This window comes from Equus przewalskii, chromosome 23 (genome assembly GCF_037783145.1).
Source record: "Equus przewalskii isolate Varuska chromosome 23, EquPr2, whole genome shotgun sequence".
NCBI lineage: Eukaryota > Metazoa > Chordata > Mammalia > Perissodactyla > Equidae > Equus > Equus przewalskii.
The window spans coordinates 23,455,120-23,464,301 of record NC_091853.1 but is presented as its reverse complement, the minus strand read 5'-3'; positions in this window follow the sequence as shown (position 1 = coordinate 23,464,301).

Genomic DNA, 9,182 nt, shown 5'->3' with positions numbered 1-9,182 from the left:
ATCTCTTAAATCAATACCGATACCCAGGCTTTTGTGTAAAGAATCAGTGTCACACTTCATACATGTGTCTAGACCTACATGTATATCAATTTAAGAGTAATATGAATCATTTAATATTACAAGACGTTTCCCGGACGCCATATTCAATTGTTGTGAGCAAGCAAGAAAATGGATGCTGGGCAGTATTGGGATGTAATTCACTATGCAAAAATGTACTGTATTCATATTACATGACAGGAAGAAATTGACAAGTTAAATAGTTTGGTTTTTCTCTTAAGCACGTCTACTGCTCAAATCCTTCCCTCAGAAATAACGTTTGTGAAAAAAAAAAAAAAGAAATAACGTTTGTTTCTGATGTTGGCAGTGGCGCAGCCTACAACCTTCACCCCACCTAGACAGGTCACCTTTTATTTTGAGGACATGGAGCAAGGGATGAAGAGATGAATTTAAGATTAGAGGTCATGCTGTGCCTCAGCTGAAACAGTCTCACAGGCAACACACAGTCCATGGGTTTCTTAACACATTTGTATTTGTGTCTGTGTGATAAAGGGAGCCCCCTGAGGCCTGAGGCCCAAGGCAAAGGCCCCTTTGCTGGGGTCTAAGGACGGTAATGTTATGCTGTCTATAGTGCATGAAGTGCTGTGTAAAATAAGAGATGAAGTTATAAGACATGGCATGTTGCTTCATAAGAGTTTGAAATCAAACTAGGGAGAGGGAGAGAGTACCATAAAGTGAACAAACACAATAAGACAGAAAGTTGCCCACATGTTCAGAAATATGAAGCTCTTTGTATGTACCCACAGCATCGCTCGGAATCCCAGACTGCCCCAAGGGTGGGGACTGTCTCCACAGCCCTGGAGCCTTGCAGATCACCTGGTACAAAATCAAGGCACAATAAATGTTGAAAAGAAAAGAAAAGAGCATATGGCCCCTGAATTGATGAACTCAAGCTTCTGAAGCCTTAAAAATAAGCCCCCCTCGCCCCAATTTGTCCTGCACCTCTTTCTCTTTCTCCCATCTACCCTCCTAATTCTTGTCCTCCCAAAGGCATACTCTTAGGCATTAACCTCATCCATTCTCTTAGTTCAAGACTGCGATGCATATTTGATATTTTTCCTCCTATTTTATTTTCTTTTAATTAATGTTTACCATGGGCGTGTTGTACCTAGTTATATACACATTAACCATTTAAGTGACATTAGGAAAATTTTTCCTACACATCCTATATGATTCCATTTTTGTAAATAAGTTTCCGACTAGGAAGTGAGTCACAGAAAGCTTTAACTTTGTTAAAGATGTTTTTACAACAAAGTAACATTCTTGAGGTGACTTTCTAGATCCATTAAAAACATAAGTCTTAACCATGCCCAGTAAGGAAGAGAAAAGAAATAGCTAATGTGAAATGAACCCAAATCGTTCCTCATCTGTTTTGGAACATGGAGATCCATATGCACAAACACTCCCGTAAACACAGGCATGCTCCAATTCACCCTCTTAAATGCCTGATATTTGATCCTATCTGGGTTTAGCTCTGCTTGCTTTAATTATGATCAAAAGCTGAGAGCAGAGAATTTTTCCAGATATTTGTCAAGCACCCACAAAGTTCCTAGTACCATATGAGGTCCTCGGAACACGGTGTACAGAGAAGGCAGTCCTCATCTCAAAGAGCGTATAATCTAAGAAGAGAGGAAATAAGAACATACAATTACAGTAACTACAACATGAATAGGTCAAAGACTGTATTTGCAAGTTACAGAATGGGTTGAATAAACTCGTCTTACCTAAACTCTTGTTTGCACAAAAACGTACACAAAAGGAAAGAAAGAAACCAACTGAGAGCATGATACATTCATTTAATTTTTTTTCATTAAGGTAAAATTTACCTACAGTGAAGTACATAGATCTTAAGTGTACAATTCAATGAGCTTTTTAACAAATGTACATGCTGTCTAACAAAATATCAGTTATGATATACAATATTTCCCTCACCCCAGATAATCCATTAACTTCTGTAGGATCTATATAGTAATATCCCCCCATTCATCTTTGTTTTTAGTAATTTGTGTTTTCTCTCCTCTTTTCTTGGTCAGTCAATTTTATTACTTATTTCAAAAAACTAACTTTTAACTGTTAGTCTCCATTGCTTGTCCGTTTTCTGTTTTATTGATTTCTGCTCTTTATTATTTTTTCCTGTACTTTTTTAGGGGGAGACTTTAATTCACTCCTCTTTTCTAACTTCTTAAGGTAGAAATTGAGATCATTGATTTGAGAACTTTGCCAATTTCTAACATAAGCATTAAAAAAAATGAATTACCTTCTAAAGATTTCTCATAACTTTTGATGTTATTTTTTATTATTATTCAGTTTGAAGTATTTTCTAATTTCCTCTGATTTTTTCTTTGACACCTGGGTTATAGAAGAAATACATTGTTTAATTTCAAAATATATGGAGTTTCTTTAGGTATTTTATTTGCAATTAATTTCTAATTTAATTCCATCATGTTGTGAAAATATACGCTGTAAGATTTAAATCTTTTGAAATTTATTGAGAATTATTTTATGATCCAGCATATGGTCTAACTTGACAATCCTTCTTACTTACTTTGAAAGAATTCATATTCTGCAGCTGTTGAGTGAAATATTCCATAAATCTCAATCAAGTTGGTTGAATTATCTGTTACATCCTTGTTGGTTTTTGTCTACTTGTTTAATCTACTTGTTATATTAATTATCAAGAGAGGGTGTTAAAAATTGTGAATTTGTCTGTGTCTCCCTTTTGTTCTCTCAGTTTTGCTTCCCATATTTTGAAGTTCTATTATTAGGTTTGTAGCTTAGGATTTTTATGTCTTCCTGTTGACTTCATCCTTTAGCCATTGTAAATGCTCTTCTTTATCTCTGCTGACATTCTTTATCTTGAAGTCTACCTTGATGTTAATATAATCACAACTGCTTTCTTATGCTTATTGCTTCATGGTATATCTTTCCTCATCCTTTTACTTCGAACTTATCTATGTGTTTAGATTTTACTTTTGAAGTGCATTCTATTGTAGACAGTTGTCTGGGGGGTTTTTTTTAATCCATTGTGACAATCTTTTCCTTTTAACTCAAGAGTTTAATCCATCTATAGTGAATATAATGATTGATATGGTTGGGATTGTGTTTACCATCTTGCTTTTAGTTTTCTCTATGTCCCATCTATTATTTCCTCTCTTTACCCTTTTTCTTTTTCTTTTGGCTTAATCAAATATTTTTGATATTCCATGTTAATTCTTCAATTTTTTTGTTAGCTATCTTTGAATTATTTTCAGTGGTTGCTCTAGGGCTTACACTACGTACCTTTAACTTACTGCAGTCTAATTAGGTTTAATATGGGACACATAAAATGTAAGAGAGTATACAACACAATTCCATTCCTATCCCTCCATATTTTGTGCCTTTTTTGTGTTATATGTGTTATATTTTATTGCTACATGTTATAAATCCCACTATGCAATGTTACTATTTTTGCTTTAAATAATATCCTTTCTAAAAGAGATTTAGCAGTCTAATGTGTGTTGTTGAAATCCCAGAAGAAAAGAAGAGTGAATGGAGAAGAAAATACATTTGAAGAAACAATGGCTAAAAATTTCCCAAATTTTGTGAAAAAGATGTTGTTAGACACAGATCTATCTACAACGCATAGTGAACCCAAGCTGAACAAAGACAAAACACACACACCCCAAGCTGGAGAAAAAGAGATACATTACATACAAGGAAACAATAAGAACCATTGAATCAGCTAAATTCTCATTAGAAACAACAGAGGCTACAAGACAATGAACACCTCAAAGTGCTGAAAAGAAACAGGAAAAAGCTGTCAGAATAGAATTCTAAATGCAGCTAAAATATCTTTCAAAAATAAGAGTGAAATTTTGTTTTCCTGTATTTATGGGGTAAAGCGTTCGTGCAAATCCTTCCACAGATGACTATTATGAAATCTGGACAAAATATTTTAGACTGGCCCTGAGCTAACATCCATGCCCATCTTCCTCTACTTTATATATGGGACGCCTACCACAGCATGGCTTGACAAGCAGTGTGCAGGTCCGTGCCCGGGATCCAAACTGGAGAACCTCGGGCCACTGAAGCGGAGTGCATGAACCCAACCGCTGCACCGCTGGGTGGACCCCCAAAATATTTTTTAAAAGACAAGTATTTGAAGACATTCGAAAGAAACCAAAGGAGAATTTGCACTTGAAAATCCACAATCGAAATGGGTTAGAATTGTGAGTTTGTGGTGTTTTGACCTTAAAAGTTTCCCCCAAACTCAGTATATCCAGAAGTAGAAAACTGAAGCCTTACTCATTCGCTGTGACAGAGGACAGAATTCAAGCCTGAGAGAGCAGCTATAAATTTAGGAGCACAATCCTAGAAGTGCCAGAATGTCAAACTCTTATACATATGCCCGTATCCCAGCCCATCCACTAAAATATGAGTTCGTGGGAGATACTGATGGGACGACAACAGTTTTACTCTGGTTAGATTAACTGCCTCTTAAAACAGAAAAATAACAATCCTTAGAAGAATATAAAAGTATCCAGTGTTGCTACTATGTATTATCTATAATAGTCTCTTTTTTTTTTTTTTTTTTGAGGAAGATTAGCCCTGAGCTAACCTCTGCTGCCAATCCTCCTCTTTTTGCTGAGGAAGACTGGCCCCGAGCTAACACGTGTGCCCATTTTCCTCTACCACAGCATGGCTTGCCAAGCAGTGCCATGTCTGCACCTGGGATGCGAACCAGTGACCCTCAGGCCACCAAAGTGGAATGTGCTAACTTAACCACTGTGCCACTGGGCCGGCCCCTATAATATTCTCTTTTTAACCAAAAATTACTAGCCCCACACACAAAAAAACAGGATAGTATGACCCACTCAGGAAGAAAGGAAGTCAATAGACAGTGATTCCAAGTGGGCCCAGATGTTGTACATAGAAGTCAAATATTTCAAAGCACCTATTATAAAAAATTAAAATAAAATTTGTTCAAAGAATTTTTTTAAATGTGGTCTCAATGTGTGAACAGATAGATTATCTCAATAGACATGTGAAAATTTATTTTTTAAAAAAGAACAAGGGGCCAGCCCTCTGCATAGTGGTTAAGTTCGGCACTCTCCGCTTTGGTGGCCCAGGTTTGCAGGTTCACATCCCCAGTGCAGACCTACACCACTCATCAGCCATGTTGTGGCAGTGACCCACATACAAAACAGAGGAAGATTGGCACAGATGTTAGCTCAGGGCTAATCTTCCTCAAGCAAAAGAAGAGGAAGGTTGGCAACAGATGTTAGCACAGGGTGAATCTTCCTCAGAAAAAAAAGAACAAATAGAAATTCTAGAGTGAAAAGAAAATGATAGAAATGTACAGTTCACTAGATGGACTCAACATCACATTTGAGATGGTGGAAGAAACAATTAGTGAACTCTAAAGAGATCAAAAGAAATTATCCAATATTAAGAATTAAGAGAAAAAAGATTGACCATTTTTAAAACCTGTGGGACAATGTAATTGGAGTCTCAGAATAAAAGAAGAGAGAGGAGGGGACAGGAAAAATATTTGATGAATAGCGGCTGAAAATTTCCCAAATTTGGTGGAAAGTATTAACTTGCAGATCCAAATAAGCCCAACACACCCCAAGCAGCACAAATAAAATGAAAACCACACTTAGTACATCAGAGTCAACTGCTGAAAACCAAACATAATGAAAAAAATCTTAAAAACACCTATTTTGTCTGGTTTTCTTATTCTAGGTAGAAGGAGAGGAAATTCAAGATCAACTACTCCAGTAATGGTTGGAAGTAGATGTCCTCTACATTCCTTTTGGTCTGGCTCTCACAAGACCAGCTGATTAACTTGTATCCATTCTACCTTTATTTCTATTATGTTCTGAATACAGGCCCCATCACTTACTTTTAGGATTGCTCTGTACATCCTATGACTACTCCCTTGAACTCGTCTGTATTAGTCAGCTCAGGCTCTTATAACAAAATACCATGGACTGAGTGACTTAAACAACAGACATTTATTTCTCACAGTTCTGGAGGCTGGTAAGTCGAAGATTAAGGTGCTGGCAGATTCAGTTCCAGGCAAAGGCGCTCTTCCTGCTTGTAGATGGCTATCTTCTTGCTCATATGGTGGAGAGAAAAAGAGTTTAGTGTGTCTTCCTCTTCTTATAAAGACACTAATTCCAGCATTCTTCCCCTCTCTCATGACTTCACCTAAATCTAATTACCTCCCAATGGTCCCACCTCCAAATACCATCACATTGAGTATTTTGGAGGGACACAAACATTAAATCCCTAGCACTGTCATTGGTCCTCTTAAAGCAATGAAAACAATCTGTTCTGCTACTTTTGCTGGATTTTTGGTTAAGTCTTTAGCATTTAAAAAATAAACTCTGGACCAGCCCCAGTGGCCTTGTTGTTGAGCTTGGCTTGTTGTGCTTCAGTGGCCTTGATTCTATTCCCGGGTGCAGACCTACACCACTCCTCTGTCAGTGGCCATGCAGTGGTGGAGACTCACATACAAGAAAAAAGGGGAAGATTGGCAGCAGATGTTAGCTCAGGGCTTCCTCAGCAAAAAAAAAAAAGAAAGAAAGAAAGAAGAAAAAAACTAATTCCTTGGATGTCTCTTAAGGCAAAATAAACTTTATTCATTTGTTTGTTTACTTGAGAAACAAGATGCATTTGAGGACTTGAGTTTAGGAAGCCTGAGGGGAGAAACAATTTTAAACAGTTGTCAAATGTTCCAGAATGGTTCTTTGGACCTTTCCTTTCACTCTTTTATCTCTTTCTGGGTCACTGTCATATAAGTTGGAATAAGAATATGGCTTACCATATGGTTAAAATAATCATGGAAGAAGGGAAAAAAATTCTTGCCTAAAACGTTCTGCTTCCTTCCCCTCTTTACGAAGATCAGATGATAAGCTCTGTTAGCATCTTCTTAGCCCACAACCACCATTGACATGTCACTTCCCAATCTGCTCTTCCTTTACTTAGAAGAGAAAGTTCTTCTCTTAGTGAGGGCCAAATATAATACAAAAAAAAATTATTTAACTGGACTCATCCTTTTATTTCCAAGACTGATTTAATTGTGGTAGCCTAGGCTGATACTGGAACAAAACTGAAACAATCCAAATCTGAAAACAAATTGCACACATTTGCTGAATTCGAGTACTACATTTAACTGCTCTTCAAATAAATTTAAAGGATTTTAAAAAGTACTTTACTGGTTCAAGTTGGAAATGAATATGTAGCTGTTTTTATAAAACTACTGAGTAAATTGGATCCACAAAAATATTCTCCAGAACAACCTGAAGCAAAGGGATATTCGTTTGGTTAAGTTTCTAACGCTTGGAAAAGAAAGGCAGTGTTTTTACCTTGAGCATTTATGGAACATCTCTGGGAGAACTGGAAGTTTTGATTTGTTTTGTTTTGTTTTTGTTTTGTTCACTACCTTTAACACAATGGTGAATGGTATGCCATAAGTGAAGAACAGTGGATGAAAAAATTGAGGGAGAGAAAGGGCCATGCTGGAACTCTGCGGGTCCAGCCACACAGCACGATGGCGTTCCCCCAAACCAGAGTCAGCACATTTCAACAGAACCAGACTCTAGTCTGAATTTGGTGACTGGTGTTTTCATTTGTAATTCTAATCAGATTTTTATTTGTTCTGCACTTTCTTTTTGGCACTCCTAATTATTGACACAAGGGACAAGTTAGTCAAATTTGTGGCTAAAATTGGGATGCCTTGTACCTGACAGGACTTCGTGTTTATCTTTTGTAGCCTAGAGTATAAGATTCCATCCAAAATTCAGCAAGTGAGATGTTTAAGATGGAATGGGTGGAGATGGAATTTTCCAGCCCTTAAAAAGGGCAAGAGGACACGAAATGTGTATTCTTGTACTTTTAATTTAGATTTATTTACTTTTCTATGCACGTTTTACCCATGTGAAATATGAAGGGAAAATTACTTGACTTTGGATCTTTGTAAATTCCAAATTCCTTTGGCTGTAATACAGAGAAATTTTGAAAACTGGTCCAAATTGTTAACTGTCTGTCAATTTGATTTTGCTCTCCACATTGAGACAGACTTGACAAGCTTGTGAGAGGACCTGAGGCCTCCTCAGTTTTCCTCCACTTTCTCTCTCACGAAGTTCCCTTCCTGCATATCCAAGCATTCTCAACTTTTTCCCTCTCCCCTCTGCCCCAAATTCTGAACATTAGTTTTTCCCCTGTTTTCTCAGCCAGAGTGCAAAGAGCAGGCTTTTCTCCTCTTGCTCCAAGGAGCCTAAGCTCTGCTCACTTGGAGGTAAAGCAGCCTCAAAGCCTGGCTTTAAGAACAAAGCATTAACGGAACCAAATAATTTTTTAAATTAAACTAGGGGTCAGCCAGGTGGTGTAGTGGTTAAGTTCTCGCGCCCTGTTTTGGCAGCCCAGGGTTTGCTGGTTGGGATCCTGGGCATAGACGTGCAAACGGGTCATCAAGACATGCTGTGGCGGCATCCTGCATACAGGAACTAGAAGAACTTACAACTATGATGTACAACTATGTATTGGGGCTTTGAGGAGGAAAAAAAAAGTTAAAAATATTAAACTAAAAAATTGCTATATACCTGTATCTGGGATGTGTGGCCACCAGGTTCACTGAGCCAATACCTGGGTGTCTGAGGGAAAACTTACATTTTTAGGTGAAGGAAGAGTGTTTCTTGTCATATGGAGGTTTCTCAACCCTATTAGAGAACCCTCTGCATGGAGGTCAGCCCAGTAAAGAATTTCTGTGAACTGTTAAACTTCACTTACAAAGTAAATCAGTCTCCCCCGCAAGCAGATAGCTTACCCCTAAGATCAGGGCCACACGTTTCATGGCCAGTTATAAGATCCGAGTCTACACAGTAAGCAACGTGAGGTCACGGCAATTGTTAGTTGTTTGTGGTTGTGACGTGGGGGCAGTGTAAACAGCTGATCTGGATCAAGACAGCTGAAAGGCCCATGGACAATCGTGTAATTTAGTTCTTTTCATTTCCATCATCTGTGCGGGAGAGGAATCGCTGGAAAACTCTACACAACTGACTTTACCTAAGAGTTTTCATATGTGGGTCACCACAAAAATTATCTGGAAGCTTTGTGAAAATGCTGATTTCTAAGCCCCA